The 18,471-nt window shown below is 40.8% G+C and overlaps 1 protein-coding gene and 1 pseudogene across 3 annotated transcripts in view; one reads left to right on the plus strand and one right to left on the minus strand.

Moving 5' to 3' along the window:
- SEMA6A (sema domain, transmembrane domain (TM), and cytoplasmic domain, (semaphorin) 6A) overlaps nt 1-18,471 on the plus strand; it is a 179,320-nt gene that overhangs the window by 63,911 nt on the left and 96,938 nt on the right. The window lies entirely within an intron of this gene.
- Nucleotides 16,750-17,206, minus strand: LOC102827689 (annotated as a pseudogene).

Consider the following 18,471-nt stretch of genomic DNA (forward strand, 5'->3'; position numbering starts at 1 on the left):
GTACCTGCTCCTGGGATAAAGAATTATCTATACAGGCAAGTGAACATTCAGTTGGAATAAATAATACACAATGATAAAATCAAACAAGATAAGGAAAATGAAGAGTTATCGGGAATCCTGTACAGGGTCGCTATGAGTCGGAACCAACTCCATGGCACATAACCACCACCACCACCAGGTATTTATCCAAAATAGCTTTTTTTTTTTTTTTTTCTTCTTCTTATACAGGTAGAAAAATTGTTCCCTTTGTCATTGAAACAGTAGCTAAGACAAAACATAGAACATCTGACCCATGAAGAAAAACTTAAAAGTTGAATGTGTATGTTCACATAACCCATTCTATAGGTTAGGAACCTGCGAAAATAAATTGTTAAATTGAAAGACGTCTTTAACCTTAATAGTAACACTTACTAGTGGAAACTTGGTAATTACTGTTGTGTTTTTGGTGGCGACTGTTCATCATTTTTTTTTTTTAAAGGTCTGACAGCTGCCCTCTTGATATTTATGTGTTTCTTGCTAGGGAGCCCAAGATTCACCACTCTGAGCTTGTAATGAGGAAAAGAAGACAATACAAATAACATGAAAAGGACTATGAATTGGATATCGCCAGAGAGACAAATCACATATTCTGTGCTACTTTAATTGGAAAACTGCTCTTTCATGGGGTTACTTTCCCTTCAGCTGAGATAATTAAGTCTGGGCTGACACTGGTGACCTGCTGCTAATGATATATAGGTGGTTACTAACAATACAGCAATCAGTAATCAAAATTTATATTTCCCAGGTTACCAGGGCACTGTTGAAGAGAAAAGCAGTTTTGATAAAACTGGGAGATAGGCTTGCTAACCCAGTATTCACATGGCCTCTACTTCATAGCATCTGAGTGGGTTAATTAGGTCTGTTTTATTTCAACCCTGTCATAAAAGAGAACATACCTATTGGTCCGTGTTTACTTTAGACATACTTTGGTAGGCACATGCTGAAAAAGAAGTTTTGTGTGGCTCCCTGTAGTTTTTAACAAATTAAATTATATTTTTAAGTGGTTTGGCATGAGGGTAGGTGGGCACAAAATAAACAAGATATTTTTAAAGTGGCTCTGTGCAACTGGCGCCAGTAGAGGTTTTGGAATCATGATTAATTATCTCTGGCTGTAGGTATTAAAATGGGAGGGATTAGGATTGCAATTTAGGTACCATTTGTATTTATATTCAAACCCAAAACCAACCCACAGCTTAGTGAATTCATTCAGATTCCTGGCAACCTTATAGGACAGAGTAGAACTGCCTTAGAGGGCTTCCGAGGCTGTAATCTTTATTTAAGCAGACTGCCTCATCTTTCTCTCAGGGAGTGAGTGGCTGGGGGGTTCAAGCCATTTACCTCTCCATTAGCAGTTAAACACTTAGCCACGGAAACGCCAAGGCTCCTCATGTTTATGTTAGTGGTTCCCAAACTTGTCTGCACTCTGAATCATCTGGGGATCTACTAAAAATTCTAAAGGCCCAAACATATTCCAGGGTCAATTAAGACACCATCTAGAGTATGGGGAGTAGTCGCTCCAGTTTTTTTAAGTTCTGTTGGTGGGTTTTGAAAGTACTGGCTTCTACTCACACTTTTACATATATTGTTGCACATAGACAGAGCAACATGTATTGGTACAGTGAGGAAGAAATAACATACATGCTCCTATGTCCTATGGGCAACACCTGCCTACAAGGCGCATGTTGGTAATGCAGTTAGAATCAAATTAGTGTCTCCCATCACAGTGAGAGAATTTAGGACCCCAGAGGGAGGAGCACAATGTGACTCACTGGGATGAGAAAAGCAACTTCAAAGCGGTTGAAATGGACTAGACTCTGAGGAGACAGGGAACCAAGAAGGAAGTAAATGAGCCTTTGCCTCTTTCTGTGAATTTAGCTCAGCGTTTGTTGAATGAATGAATGAAAAGAAAAGAAGTATTCCTTTGTAGCTAATCGCCCAAAAAGGGCCAGTTGGAATGGATAAAGGATACTTTTCATTTATTATAGCCTCGTACAGTTTGCACAAGGAACTCTGGTGGTGCAAAGAGTAAGTAAGCACTCTGCTGCTAACCCAAAGAACCCATGTAGCAGCACTGCTAGAGAAAGACCTGGCGATCTACAACAGTAAAGATCACAGACTAGAAAATAGAAAGCCCTGTGGGCCCGTTACTACTCGATCATGTGCGGTCTCGATGAGTTGAAAACTGACTAGATGCCCACCACCAACAGCAGGGTCTCCAATTCTCTCTAGACCCCTCCATACTGTCCTCTTGGTTCCTCTGAAGATAACCTTCTTTGTTTTGTTTTGTTTTAAGCCTATCTCCCCTGTTCTGGCACAATTGAGCAACTATTCTAGAGTCTAAATACTTGGGCATCTTTTGAGGATGCTACAGAAGCAGCATCCAGACTTGCTTTGTCATGGAAGGTGAACATGAAGGGAGAGCAGTGAAGCCAGAGAAAGGAGCAAGAAGCCTGCTTTACAATAAACATGCAAATAGAGAATAGAAAATGTTTCCATACATAACACTGGAATCCTGATTATGGAAAATAAAATTTTAAATATGAAGGATATTTGTTTTGAACTCAACTGAAGTTTTTTGTATTTTACTTCATTGTATCTTACCTTTCAGAGTTTGTTACATTTTTTTTTTGAAAGCTAATAAATTAAGCAGCTCTTCATATGGCCTACAGCCAGGATTTATGGTGCTGTGTGAGCTCTCTGCCACCATGCAGGTCCATCTGCATCACAGATAAGCTGGAGAGTTAGCACCATGCCTACAAACTTCCTTCAGCCTCATTCTGGATTCCAGAACATCCCTATTGACTGAACATATTGTGAAGGGTCGGGGTCCTGGAAAAAACTGTGGGAATTGGCAGGTATCAGCAGGCCTAAGCTCCAGGTTTGCCTCTGGAGACACTAATTTTAAAAAGAAGAACTAGTGTTTTGTTCTAAAAAAGAAACACATGTACGAGACAAATATTTAAAAAAAAAACACATAAAAGAGTACAGCATAAAAAGTGAGTTTCTTTCCCACATCCGACCTCCAGTCCTCCATCCCCAGAGAAAAATTGTTGCTTTTAGTTGCTTATATATTAAACTGAAAGCTTAAAATACTAAAAAAAAAAAAAAAATCATTCTATTTTAGCTTAGATTTCAATTTTCATTAACAAAAGTAACCCCTTTCACAATCAGCATAGGACTCTACGCTCTGGTACTTAAAAATACTCAAAGCTAGTGGAATAAAAAAATTGATAAATATTTAACAAGTATCTTCAATATAAAGTGCCCTGGTAACACGGTAATCTAAAGTACTCAGCTACCAACCATAAGTCACCAGTTCAAACTCACCAGCCGCTCAGCAGGAGAAGGCTATGGTAGTCTGGTTCTGTAAAGACTTTGTTGTTGTTGTTAAGTGCTTGGAAAGCCTATGGGCAGTTCTACTCTGCCCTGTAGGATTGGTATGAGTCGAAATTGACTCGTTGGCAGAGGTTATCTTCAATATGCAAGATGTGGCCAAAGCAATCCACTTCTTACGAGTATTTTATACATATATTCCATATTTTGTCTGGTGTGTGAGCAATTCATCTAAATTGATATTACCGGAGGGCCGATAATATTTGTCTTAAATCCATGTATCAGAAACAAAGATCAACTTTCTTGTTCCTCCTCCTCCCTTGACCTCCTTTAATTTCTCAGTCCTACATGCATTCTCTAATTTGAGATCTGTTTTCAACCCAGACCTCTGGGTGGGTGGTACGTTCTAGCCAGAATACTATCGCTCATAATTTCTCCAGATGGACTGGCTTAAAGACCCAATATTTCCAAAAGAAATAAAACCTCTCCAAGTTGCAGATGAAGAGGAGCTGCAGCACTATGTGCTCTAGTACTCATATGTGTTGAAGGAAAGGAGGTGGTCATGACAGAGCCCAAATCCCCACCCGCCACTTGTCTGCAGCGAGGGAAACACCCACACACTATCCACTGAGGGATTCTGGATTGATTGGCCCATATTTGCCTCAAACTCCTGCCAGCAACATCTGTATGTCCTCTTTCCATCTGGCTGACCCAGCTGTTCTGGTGTCAGGAGAAAGTTATGAGTCATTGGGAAAGGCTTTGAGACAGAGTGGAATTAAATCATCTCTTGGGGTCTGCTTGTCATTGGCAATTGAGCCTTTGTAACAAGCCAGTAGATGACATTCTTGCTCAGGAAGGCCACACAGCAGAACTTACGAGCGCTGAGCTTTGCAAAGGTTAGCGATGGGGTGGTATGGATGCTGTATATTCCTAACCCAAAAGGACTCTGGCTAGTAACCACGACACTCATTAGGTTGGGACTGTCTCCTGCTTGCAGATGTTTGTTGGCTATATAGTCTATACAAGATGGTCAAGCTAAGAAACTTGGCCAAAACCGGAAAACTTCCTCTTTGGTCTTCTGATTCCAGGCATAATATTCATTCCAGAGCTATATGGATAGCAGTCAGCAAGAGCTGAGTCCACAGCAGGATTATGCTGGACCATCTGTAACTTCCTGTTGTAAGCAGTGCTTCTTCAGTATGTGGGAGGAAGACTTGTCAGAGGATTCAAGAATTATAGGAAATCATATGTGCCATGGGGATCATAACAGTTGTCTAGTCTAGACCCACATCCGATGTTTGAACCCCCTGGACAATATTCTTTCCACCTCAACACTCATCCGGCTTCCTTGTCCCCTTAAGGCCAATTTATGTCTATGTATGTCTATGTTACTGGGACTGGTAGAAAGTGACTCTTAATAAGAGCAGAAATCATCTCTTCATAGTTTTTTCTCATTGATTGTAGTTCTACTCTCTCTTAACTTTCTCTTCAGAGATCTGAAAAGACATAACCTTATAACCTTGCTCCTTGCATTTCCTCTCCTTTGTTTTAACAAGAATAGTTAAATTGCCCTGAGGTCCTTTCTTGGAGTAGCATTTATTCATTACTCAATGAACATTTGTTGGGATTTTGCTTACTGTAGAATTTGGGGATACAGTGATTAACAGGACGCACATGGAGCTAACAGTCTAGTGGAGGTGAGATATGGACAAAAGCAACTAAGAATATAAATTGGTTACAGAGATTTAAAATAAAATGAAAATCAAAGACAGTAAGACTGATTTGAAGAGATGACATTTTAGCTGAGTCTTAAATGACAGCTATAGAAGATGGATGTGGGAAAGAATATCATGTCAAAGAGAGGAAACAGGCAGAAATGAGAGTTTATGTGTAATGATGGAGAGGAACAATATGGGATCAGGAAGGTAGGTGATACCCTGCTTCCAAGTAGGAAGTTTTCATTGTAAATGCAATGGGAAGACACTGGAGGGTTTTATGCTGGGGAAACCATGATACCATCTATGTTTTCAAAGGCTTTCTATAATAATATTTACGTTTCTGTGTGGAGAGTACACTGAGGGAAGGTCAGAAGAGATGACATAGGAAGACTAGGAAATTAGGTTCGGAAACGGATGTGGAATGGATCTTGGCTAAAAGCAGAGAATACCAGAAAGATTTCTACCTGTGATTTATTGACTATGCAGAGACTTTGTGGCTCATAAGAAACTATTGATAACATTGTGAAGAATGGCTATTCCAGAAGATTTAATTATGCTTATGAGGATCTGTACAGACCAAAAGGCAGTTGTTAGAACATAACAAGGGGATACAGAATAGTTTAAAATCAGGAAAGGTGTGTGCCTGGGTTATATAATTTTACCATATTTTTTCAATCTTTTTGCCTAGCAAATAATCCAAGAAGCTGGATTATACGAAGAAAAACATGGCTTCAGTATTAGAAGAAGACTAAATAGCAACTTGTGATATGCAGATGATGCAACCTTGCTTGCTGGAAGCAAAGACGACTTAAAATACTTATTGATGAAGATCAAGGATACAACCTTCAGTATGGATTGTACGTCAATGTGTAAACAAAACAAAAATCCTCGGCCCTGGAGCAATAAGTAACATCATGATAAATGGAGAAAAGATTGAAGTTGTCAAAGATTTCATTTTGCTTGGATGCACATCCAGCACTCACGGAAACTACAGTCAAGAAATCAAAGGGTATATTGCATTAGACGAATCTGCTGCACAAGACCTCTTTAAAGTGTTCCAGAGAAAAGGTAACAGTGTGAGAACTAAAGTGAGCTTGACCCAAGCCATGGAATTTCAGTTGCCTCATATGCATGTGAAAATGTACAGCCAGTTAGGAGGGCTGTAGATTTGAAACATTTGAGTTACAGTGTTGGAAAAGAATTGTTAAAGTACTATGGGCTGCCAGAGAACAAACAAGTCTGTCTTGGAAGAAGTATAGTCAGAATGCTCCTTAGAAGCCAGGATGTGAGATTTTATCGCTCATACTTTGGGCATGTTATCAGGAGGGACCAGTCCCTGAAGAAGGACATCATACTTGGTAAAGTGGAGGGTCAGGGAAGATGAGGAAGACACCCAATGAAATGGATTGGCAGAGTGGCAGCAGCAATGGGCTCAAAGCTAACAATTGTGAGAGGGCCACAGGATCTATCGGTTGTGTTGTGTTCTGTTGTGCATAGGGTTGCTATGAGTGGGAACCTATTCGACGGTACCTAACAACAAGAACAACAACTGTGGTAGTCCAGGCAGAATCTGCTAGTGGATTAAAGTGATTGTAAGGAAAAGGGAGAACAGTGGATTCATCTGGCATGTGCTTTGGTAATAGAATCAATACCCTGTTGCTGTTGAGTTAATTCCATCTCATGGTGACCTCATGTGTTACAGAGTAGAGCCATTCTTGGCTATAATCTTGTATGGAAACAGATTCCTCTCAACCTTTCTTCCAGAGCACTGCTGGTTTTAACTGCCAACTTTTAGATTAGCAGCTGATTGCAAATTGCTTGAGCCACCCAGAGACCTGCTAGGTATCTGGACATAATCTCTCAACCCTCTGAAACAGTAATTGTTTAAAGAATAACTTTCTTTGAACTTTGTTATATCTGGTTATACACTCTTTCCCACAGTGGCCCAGACACCACTGGATATTCTCTTCATCTTCTATAACCTCAGTTTCCCTACTATCTCAGCACAGTGCCTAGCACAGATTAGAAACAACTGAGGGCTGAGTACATGAAGATGAACCACTACCAAAGGCAGTTTCTGCATTTTATTGATCATCAAAAGTAAATTCAACATCTTTCCTTGTCTACACATGTGTACAGTATTTCCCCATTTTCATCTTTGCAGGAAAGTTAGGAAACATTAAGGAATTAATCCATGATCTACAAATAATGCTGCCTTGGAATAAAACCAGTTTTGAAGATGGAATAAATGATTGATATTGTCTCCCATCAACCTTCAGAATATACCTTTGTATGAGAGCAGAGGATATTTATCCGATATTCATCACTTTTCAAATACTGAAGCAGTGCCCCATCTTGGGTTATCTTGTTCAAGCTGCAAACAGCACCTTGCTCCTCCCTCCTCATTCAAGATTCTGAAGGAAATTCGGCCTTTCCTTCATGCCTTAGTGCTGCTGGTGTTGTTGTTGTTGTTAGGTGCCATCAAGTCGGTACCAACTCATAGTGACCTTATGCACAGCAGAACAAAACACTGCCCGATCCTGGGCCAACCTCACTATTGTTGCCACGCTTGAGTCCATCGATGCTGCTACTTGGCCAATCCATCTTGTTGGGGATCTTCCTCTTTTTCTCTGACCCTCCACCTTGCCAAACATGGTATCCTTCTGAAGTATGAGAGACGAAGTTTGACCATCCTGGCCTGCAAAGAGCACTCTGGCTGCACTTCTTCCAACACAGATCTGTTGGTTATTTTGGCAGCCCATGGCACTTTCAATATTCTCCTCCAACACTATTACTCAAATGCATCAATGCTTCTAAGGTCCTCTTTATTTACTCTCCAGCTTTCGCATGCATATGAGGTTTTGAAAATACCATGGCTTGGGTCAGGCGCACCCTAGTCTTCAAGCTGACATCTTTGCTCTTCAACACTTTAAAAAGGTCTTGTGCAGCAGATTTGCCTAATGCAATACGTCGTTTGATTTCTTGACTGCTGCTTCCATGAGTGTTGATAGTTGATCCAAGAAGAAGGAAGTCCTTGACAACTTCAATCTTTTCTCCGTTGTTTATTGGTCCAGTGATGAGGATTTTTGTTTTCTTTACACTGAGATGTAATCCATTACGAAGGCTGTGCTCTTTGATGTTCAGTAAATGTTTTAAGTCCTCTTCACTTTCAGCAAGCAAGGTTGCGTGCTGCTGGTGAGGGCTGAGTAAATAGATATGTGAAGAACACATCTTATTCTTGCATAATACTACAGAATGACTTTTGAAAATTTTTTTATTTTACTCACACTTTGGAGAGATGTAACTGTGTTAACTGAGCAGGAAGAACGTTGCTGTTTTAGAAAAAAATTATTCTGCCTTACTTTGTCTTTTAGTTATTGAAAGTGAGCCTGGGGAACGTCCCTTTCGAAAAGAAATCCACACATTATTCCTTCTCCGTGTGAGCTGTAGCTGTGTCTTTTCAAGTTTTACTACTCAGACTTTCAAATCCTTAGGGTGAAAGTCTGGATGGCCTGTGCCTCAGTTCCTCCCAAAGACAGGAGGGCACGTGCATGCAGGGAAACCTTGTGCTTGCCTGGATGACCAGCCGGCTGGACTTGTGTGCTGGGCAGAACACCACATGTCTTACATTTGTTTTCTCTATGATTTATCACCTCTCTTTTGTCTGACCTTCAGCACTTTAATTTCGTTTCTGCCTGTAACACTCAAACTTATTGGGTAATTTCACTTTTCTGCCTGATTCTGGTCTCTCTCGAAGACACTAATTATAGTGATTGTCTTCTGTGGTATTTATTATGGGAACTGTGATTTTCTTTTTTTAAGATCCAAGGGTTAATTGGTGATAGTCATGTGCTGTTTTCTCAACAGATAGTTAAGATTATAATAATGAACCTGTGCCCAGGTTTTCAGAAATTAACCACTTGCCTCCATTTTATTTCAGAGTTGGAATTGATTACCATTGTGCCTAATGCCCAATGTCCGTTTTGTAAGAAGGGAAGGACAGGAGTTGAGAGGAACTTCAGAGAGAAAGGGGAAAGAGTGTGTTTTTTTCCTCTGCTTCCTCACCAGTCCTCCTAATACTTTGCTGAAATACAATTTATTTTATTAATTGATCCCTAAGCCTCTTGGTGTCATTTGTAAAAAGAGTGTTGCAGATATCTGAGAACTAAAGATAGGTTCATATATTAAAGCCAAGTGCAGATACTGCCTGCTGAAAATTCCCACTGATTATAGGGATTAGAAAAAGTCATTATTAGAGTCATTCTATATGGGAGAAAAGATAACAGATGGCTGACATGAGCAATCCTTTGGGAAGCCACCACCACCAACTACACCAATCTGTGGATTCTATCCACTTAATGTGGTGTTGAATTATCTGTAGTTGGCTGTCAGATGAGGGGAAAAATGAGGCTCACCCAGGAAGGGGTTGATAGCCTGGTGAGGTTTTGTCCCTTCTAAAGCTATCTCAGGATGTCATTTCTTCAAGAAACTTTGAGATCCTCTCTACCAACATTAAGGAGTTCTGGTAGCGTAGTGGTTACGAATCGGGCTGCTAATCTCACGATCAGTGGTTCGAAACTACTAGCTGTTCTGTGGGAGAAAGATGAGGCTTTCTGCTTCTGTAAAGATTTACAGCCTCGGAAACCCTGTACAGGATCCCTGTGAGTCGGAAACGACTCCAGGGCACATAACCACTACCAACATTACAATCAACTGTGTGAGTATCACTTATTTTGCTATCTTGTTGATCCCTTGTATGCAAAGGAGCTTGGAAATGTGTCATTTTGAGCACAGAACAGAGGGAATTAAACACAAAGAACTCAGTGAGCAATTTCTAATCTCTTAATTATTATCAGACGTGTACTATGACAGAGATTTAAAAAAAAATAAAATCAGATTAAAATTTTTTTTTTAATTATTTAAAAAATTTGCTTTACATCATGGAATAATTAGAGCCCCCAAGTTTATCAAAGCTAGTGTCAGAAATTCTGCTGTAAAGGATTTCTTTTCTCACTTTCTTTTCTATTCTGTTTGTATTTTTAAGCTCTTCAGAGAAAAAGCAATGTAGTTCCACAATCTCTCTTTTCAAAGTCTTAGAACTGATATGTTTCAGGATTTATGTGTTTTTCAGATTTTAATAAAGTAACATGGCACCTATACCCCTAGATTGGGGCAACACCCAGTAATCAAACGCATTAATATTTTTTGCAGTGAATTAATAAATACTCTAAGTGGAATAACTAAAGTCTATAATTGGTTTTAAGGAGCTCTGGTAGGGCAGTGGTTACAACTCAGGCTGCGAACCACAAGGTCAGCAGTTCGAAATTACCAGCTGTTCCGCAAAAGAAAGATGAGGCTTTCTGCTCCCGTAAAGATTTACAGCCTCAGAAACCCTATACAAGGTCGCTATGAGTTGAAACCAACTCCATGGCATATAACAACAACAACATAATTGGTTTTTTGCTACTTCAAATTGAGTTTTATCTGCAAACGAATAGGCAAAAAACCTTTTATTTTTAAGAGTATTTTTGGATTTTGAAATTGCACAATTAACCTACTTGTTCAAAACCCATCTGCCTCACCAGATCTAGGAGAAATGGAAAGATAAATCTTGTTTTCTTTTAGAATCAAGGAAAGTTGAGGCAAATTTAAGCACAACTGTTGTCTCAGTTAAGTGACATCCAGTTGGTTCCAATTCGTAGCTACTCCGTATAGGGTTTATAAGGAGCGGCTGGTGGGTTTGAACCACTGACCTTGCAGTTAGCAGTCTATTGCTTATCTTACAGCGCCACACCAGGACTCCTTGTAGGATAAGCACTGGACTGCAAACTGCAAGGTCAGTGGTTCAAACACACCAGCAGCTGCTTGGAAACCCTACTACACAGGGTCACTATGAATTGGAACCAACTCTATGGCATTGATTGACAACAACAATAACAACCACCACCAAATTAGTTAATTCAGATACTGACCATCTTAATAGATTTAATCACTTTCCAATGAAGAGAACTTTAAATGTTGTTTCTATGTTAAACGTGTTGCTATGGAGTTGATTCTGATGCATTCTGAACTGCCTTCCGTGGTTCTCAAGACTGTAAATGTCAATCTTTATGGACACAGATTGCCACAGCTTTATCCCATGGAGCTGTCTGGTGATTTCAAACCACCCATCTTCCAGTTAGCAGCAGTGCTTTAACCATGGCCATCAGGACTCCTTGTTTCTGTGATGCTGTACGATAAGCAATAGACTGCTAACCTCAAGGTTGGGTTCATGCCCATCAGCCACTCCTTGTAAACCCTATACAGGGTCGCTGTGAGTGTGGCACTTAACAACAACAATTGTTGTGTTCAAATTTGCCTCAGCTTTGTGGCCCAGTGCATTTTCCTGCAGTGCCACACTAAGACTAAGAATCAAGACGTTAAATGGTTGTTGTTGTTGTTAAGTATCCTGTGGAGTCGGTTCCAACTCATAGTGACCCTACACAGGGTTTCCGAGGCTGCAGATCTTTACGGGAGCAGAAAGCCTCGTCTTTCGCTTGCAGAACAGCTGGTAGTTTCAAATTGCCGACCTTGAGGTTAGCAGCTTGATTTGTTACCACTGTTGTTGTCAGGTGCCATCGAGTCGGACCGACTCATAGCGACCCCATGCACAGCAGAACGAAACAATGTCTGATCCTGGGTCAACCCCACCACTGCTGCCACACTTGACGCCATCAAGGATGCCACTTGGCCGATCCATCTCATTGGGGGTCTTCCTGTTTTTCTCTGACCCTCCATCTTACCCAGCATGACATCCTTCTCCAGCGACTGTTCCCTCCTGACAATATGTCCAAAGTATGAGAGGAAGCTGGCCTCCAAGGAGCACTCTGGCTACATTTCTTCCAAAACAGATCTATTGGTTCTTTGGCAGTCCATGGCACTTTTAGTATTCTCCTCCAATACCATAACTCAAAGGCATCACTTCTTCTACGGTCTTCCTTATTCACTATCCAGCTTTCGCATCCATATGAGGTTATTGAAAATACCATGGCTTGGGTCAGGTGCACCTTAGTCCTAAAGCTGACATTTCTGCTCTTCAATACTTTAAGAAGTTCCTGTGCAGCAGATTTGCCCAATGCAATACGTCGTCTGATCTCTTGACTGCTGCTTCCACCAGTGCAGGATCACTATGAGTCGGAACTGACTCCAAGGTACTTAACAACAACAACAATTTTAAATAACCGGCAGGGTCACCCGTGGTGGACAGGTTTCAGATGAGCTTCCAGACAAAGACAGACTAGGAAGAAAGAGTGACAAACTACTTCCAAATCGCTAGTCACTGAAAACTCTATGACTAGCGGAGTAACCACTGTAGTGGCCCTATATAGGGTTTCTGAGGAGCGACTGGTGAGTTTGAACCTCCAACCTAGTGCTTATCCCATAGCGTCACACCAGAGCTCTCTGTCTCTCTGTAGGAAATTGATCATACACACACACACACACACACACACACACACACGTATATATATATTCTGTAGGAAATTGATCATACATATATTTATATATTTATATATGTATGATCAATTTCCTACAGAATATAAAACATAGACAATCAAGAGATGATTGTTCTGGGTGTGCCAATGCATTCATAGCTAGATCCCTATGATCAGAACAGTGTATGGAGACTGTACTGATAAGCACTAGTCTGTATTATCATGCTTTGTTATAAAGCTGATCCTGAAATAAAGTGAGGTCTCTTTTCTTCTAGCGTATTGTATAATTAAAAGTTTGTAGTCATATGTAAACTTCGTTCTTGGCTTTTGGGGTCCTGGGAAAGCGTGGGCGCTTGTTGAAAGAGACAGGGAGTAATTAAAGATGACCTGCAGTGAGCACCAAAGGACCTGACTTGAAAGTTTATTCAAGGAAATGGTTTTTCACTTTCTTCTTGATCTTAAGCCTAGTTTACCCAGAGCTTTTATAAACAAGAAAATAGGGTTTGCTCAGAGTTTTAGTCATCTTTATGTGATTAGTCATATTGTGATTTGGGCTGTTGTTCAGTGCTCAGAAGAGAAGTGAGCATGCTATTTTGTATTTCTGAATCGTGGAGGCTTAGAATCAAATTGCAGTCTGAGTGAGGGAATACAGGAAAGATGAAGGTAGCAGGAGACACAGGGAAGAATGCAATTGTTAGAGTGAATAGAGGTCACTGTCCTTGCCTGAGGACTTAACAGGTAGAGTGAGGATCAGGAAAGTTGGGAACCCCTGTTTTCCATTAAGGAGACAGAAAACAGAGGAGAAATTATTAGGGAGAGTGTTGTCAAAGGACAAGGATTTTGACTCAACATCTTGACAGTGGTTTATGGAAATGTCCAGTCATCGGTCTCCAGTTGGCTTCCTTTAAAGACACTCTACAAATATCTTTCTTAGGGCTGGGAAAAGATGGTATCAATGGTAAGCATGTTATTTTTTGTCCTCTTTGATTTTTTAATGAAATTACAAATGTATAGATAAGTAGAGTAATATAAAAACAATTCGGGTCCCAGGGTAAGGCAAATTGTTTGCCCTCAATTACTAGCCTGAAGGTTGGCTGTTCACACCCACCCAACAATGCTGCAGAAGAAAAGCCCTGGTGATCTGCTTCCATAAGATTGCAATCAGGGAAGCTCTATGGAGCACTTCTATTCTGTAATGCATGGGGTTCCCATGCGTTACATGGAACTTGATGGCAGTGGGTTTGATTTTTGGTGATATGAACTCATCACCTAGAAGAAATAAATATCATCATTCTGAGCTTTCATTTTTCAAAGACTCCTCACTCCTTCTGTCTTATTCTTAGCTTCAGTTGTATCTTAAAGAAAAACGTAATCAGACATAATTTTATTGTTGATGTTGTTGTATGCTGTTGAGTTGATTCCTACTCATAACCACTCTATGGACTCCTGATGTGGCTCTGTAGGACCAGCAAACCATAAAGTCAGTCCATTCCCTCCTTGGAAACCCTATATAGGGTCACTGTGAGTCAGAACTAACTCAACAGAACTTAACAACAACCTGTCATTCTATAGGACAGGATAGAACTGTCCTATCAGGTTTCTGAGGCTGTAATCTTTATAGAAAAGATAGCATTCTGGTGTGGTGCTATAAGAAAGCATGAGACTGCTAACCACAAGGTTGGCAGTTCAATCCCACCAGCTACTCCTCAGAAACCCTCTATGGGATTGCTATAAGTCAGAAGCAACTTGAAGGCATTTAACAATCTTTATAGAGATGGCCAGATCTTTAATCCTGAGCACTAACTGGTAGGTTTGAACCACCAACCAACCTTTCAGTTAGCCGACAGAGATTAACTACCAGAGCATCTTATGATCTTTATTAGCAGTTAGAATTCTTTAAACTACACTTTAATAGGTGGAATTTAAAAGTCCATCTATTACTTGAGATAAAACTTTGAAATCCCTTAGGCAAAGAGTGAAATGGTCCAATTTGGGTTTTCAGAAATACAGTCATCATAAAATTGCTGTTTTAAACACTTATGGTCAGTTCACCCACATACCTATACAACCCCTTCACTCTCCAGACTACATTCATTCAAATGGAATTTCAATTTCTTCTAAAAAATTATTTTAATGTCTTGTATATGAGGACAATGGGCAGGATCTGTCAGGCCCCCCATCCATTAGACAGTGAAGTCCTGGGGGAGGAACCCCCCCATCTTTATCTGTGTTAGCATCTAGTACAGACTGTGGCTCCCAGTAGAAATCAGGGAGTCGAGTAAGATGGAAATCAGGCAATGGAACTAATGAGTATCAGGCAGCAAGCCAAAGATAAATGAATGAATTTTGGCTTCCTTTCTGAAAGCAACATAATATAGGTAAAGAGCTAGGTGGAGTCAAGGAGTCTTCAGTTGCCTCTCAGCTTTGTTATGTTTGAGTTTTGCTGCATTTGGCAAGTAACCTAACCTTTCCTGACCTCAGTGGGCCTTAACAGTAAAAGGAAAGGGGATATTTGTTTCTGCCTCTGGGGATTTGAGTTTTGTAATAGTATAAAAAGGTAAGAAGATGGAGATGGAAAAAAGCTGGGTGTGACATGGGTAAACGTGGTTGGGATTGCTGTAGATTTTGGGCATTGAGATCATTTGTCACAAGTTGGCAGTTCAAACCCGTCAGCTGCTCCTCAGAAACCCTATGCATAGTGGCTATGAGTTGGAACTGACTCCACAACACTTAGAACAACAAGATCATGACTGTAGCCGCTGAGGTGTAAGGAGTCTTTAAAGTGTATCTGAAACATCCAAGCAAAGTGCATTAAATGCATTGGCTCAGGTGTGTGTGTGAGAGAGAGGAGGAGACACAGAAGTGGTCTAGAGAAAGAAAACTGTCATAACAAAGAACCACCTGAAAGACCCTCTCACCTCAAAACTTACCCTCTCACCTCAAAAGATAATAAGTATAGAACCAGCCTTTAATTTTCCAAAGTAAAACATTTTCCAGAAGGACTTTTGAATACATAGCTGCTCTTCTGCTTCTTTGTGACAGGGGTTTCAGAGCTAAAATGGAACATCTATTATACACGGTCGATATTTATTATATCTTCCATTGAATGCTATCATCATTCTCCAAACTGTGTTGAAGTTAGGTCTGTGACATTTCCCTTTCCTCCACAGTGGGTGCTTTTACGTCTCATTAATGGCTGAGAAGAAAAGAGAAAGACCAGATGCTTCGTTAAAAGGCTAGAGCTGTTTTTCTCATTTGCGTGTACCTTATATCTTAATGCAGATATCAGTGAACAGGTGGCTGACTCTGGTCCCTGAAGACATGGTACAGTAAAGGTTTCAACCAAGATCAATGAGCCCGAGTTGCTTCTAATTCCATTCGGGAAATGCTGTCCTTTGGCCCCGCTACACATCCTGTGAGCATAGCTTCAAACGGTGCTGTGCAGGTCAGGGAAGGGCACCTTCCCAATGAGCAGTTCAGGACACTGTGAGACATGTCACTGGTATTTAGCAAGCTGGATTTTCTGCACAAATACCTGCTTTTTCCACTCTCTCTGGGCTAAGTTCCCTTACTTAGACTTGAGGGATGACCAAAATCTATTTATCTTATCAGTCTCTGAAACAGACAACCTTGTTTCTTCGCGTTCATAACAGACACTGTTCTCTATGATGTATTGACTTTAAAACATCACATGTGAGGGAGGCAAGTGGTTCAGTTAGCATCAGGGTGTCACAGGATAATCAATTCCTCCTAAAACTCTATCTGAGAAACATTTGCATCTTTCTATCACCTTCAGCCCACAATAAGTGGGTCATAAAATGGAATGAGCCTTTGCATGCTTACATGTTTAGAAGCAACAGTGTACTACTTTTATAGATATTTATTACTGAAGCCATTAGGGATTTTCAACCACGCTGTCCATGTAAGTCTAGATGCATCAACCTATATTCATCTATTATCTTAAGTGCAGTTTCCATTTATGCCAGCATCTCTGTCTTCCCATCCTCCCTCTTGTTCCCCTTTCTTTGATGTCCTGGGAAGGACACAGCACATGCATCAGACTTGGATTTGAAACCTGGCTTTCCCTTTTTACTAAATGTGCTGCCTCGACATGTCACATAGCCTCTCTCTTTTTTTTGAAACAGAATTAAACTTTATTTCTTTGGCAGATAGATAGGGTGAATTCATCAATGGAGATTGAGTCTCAAAGGCTGCACTTTCTCCTCAGGAAGGTGGGCTGGAATAGAGTGAGCTGTTCTTGGCAGGGGCTGTAGTGGTTAGATCTGCCTGACTCACCAGCTGGCCTTTCAGACTGGTATCCCCAAAGCAGATGCCTGTGATCATTGAGGAATTGTTGGTTGTGCTGCCATATTATACAGTTCTATACTGTCCAGCATTGTCTTTTGCAGTGTCTCTGGCCCTGGGTAAAGGTCAGGCCTGGGATGAGGAGGAGGAGCAGCCATGACAGAGGGTCCTCTTCACCGAAACATCCCACTGAAGGATGAGCCTCTTCTCAATGGTCCTCTCTGTGTGGCAGTAAAACTGCACCAGAGCCTGGTTCTGAAGCACGAGGATGCAGTGGGTGACCTGGTACAGAAAGCTGAGCTTCTGGAAGGCCTCATGGTCTTTCACCAGTGCAGTCATCCTGGTGGTGGGCACCCCACACCAGCCCCACTTAACGTCTCTTCAGCCTCAATTTCCTCACAAGTACAAAGAAAATACGACCTGTTTCTCTGGCTTGCTGTGATGATTGCATGAATGAATATGCATGTGTACCCAACATACAGAGTGTTAAATTAAGCTTTCATTTCCATCCCATCCTTCACCCATTTTCCATATTATTATTTTCCTTTTCACTAGTAATGAATGCCATGGCTTACGTTACATGAATTACTGTTGTCCTGAGAAAGAGACTTTCCTATGTCTCCCAAGTGTCCTGAGGTGCTGAGTGACCTGAAGGGAGGGTTCTGGGGGCTTCTCTTCTCACTATTCAGGGTCACTATAAGTCAGAATCAACTTTATGTTAGTAGAATGGGATGTGATTGGGTTTGTACTTGACTACCAATCTAAAAGAGTAATGGTGTGCCTCTGTGGGTTAATGCGCAGGACTGCAAAGTCGGTTTCAACCATATGGTTGGTGGTTAAAATTCACCAGCTGCTCCTTAGAAACTGTACAAAGGGTCATTATGGGTTGGAACCAAATTGACAGCACTTACCAACAACAACTCCTTATTGAAAGGAGTACTGGCGTGGTGCAATAGGATAAGCAGTGGATTGCTAGCCCTAAGGCTGGAGGTTCAAACCCACCAGCTGCTCCTTGGAAACCCTATATAGGGTTTCTGTAAGTCAGAACCAATTCCACAACAGTTAACAACAACTGCCCACTGAAGCAGTAAAATACCAGGAGCTGACGGTGCTCTTAGAATTTCTTCAGAAATTTCAAGAATAAATATTTAGTATCTCAGTGAGGAATGAACAAAACATTATTTCAAGAATAAATACTGTACTATCTCAATGAGGAATGAACAGAACATTATTAAGGAAAACCCAAGATGAATTGATGTGTTTGAATAAACGTGTTGGTGAAAAATATTGACTATAGTATGAACTGCCAGAAGAATGAGCAAGTCTGTCTGTATAGTCAAATGTCCCTTACAAGTGAGATGGCGAAACTTTGTCTCGTATACTTAGACATGTTCTCAGGAGGAACCAGCACAGCAAAAGGTCCTCAAAAAAGAGGAAGACTTCTAAGGAGATGGATTGGCACAGTGGCAGCAACAATGGACCAAAACATAACAATGATTGTGAGGAGGGTGCACATGGCAGTGGGTTTCTACGGTTAGATGGTACCTAGCAACTCAACCTGATGGTACCTAGCAACTCAACAAGATGGTACCTAGCAACTCAAC

This window comes from Chrysochloris asiatica, unplaced genomic scaffold (assembly GCF_000296735.1).
Source record: "Chrysochloris asiatica unplaced genomic scaffold, ChrAsi1.0 scaffold00143, whole genome shotgun sequence".
NCBI lineage: Eukaryota > Metazoa > Chordata > Mammalia > Afrosoricida > Chrysochloridae > Chrysochloris > Chrysochloris asiatica.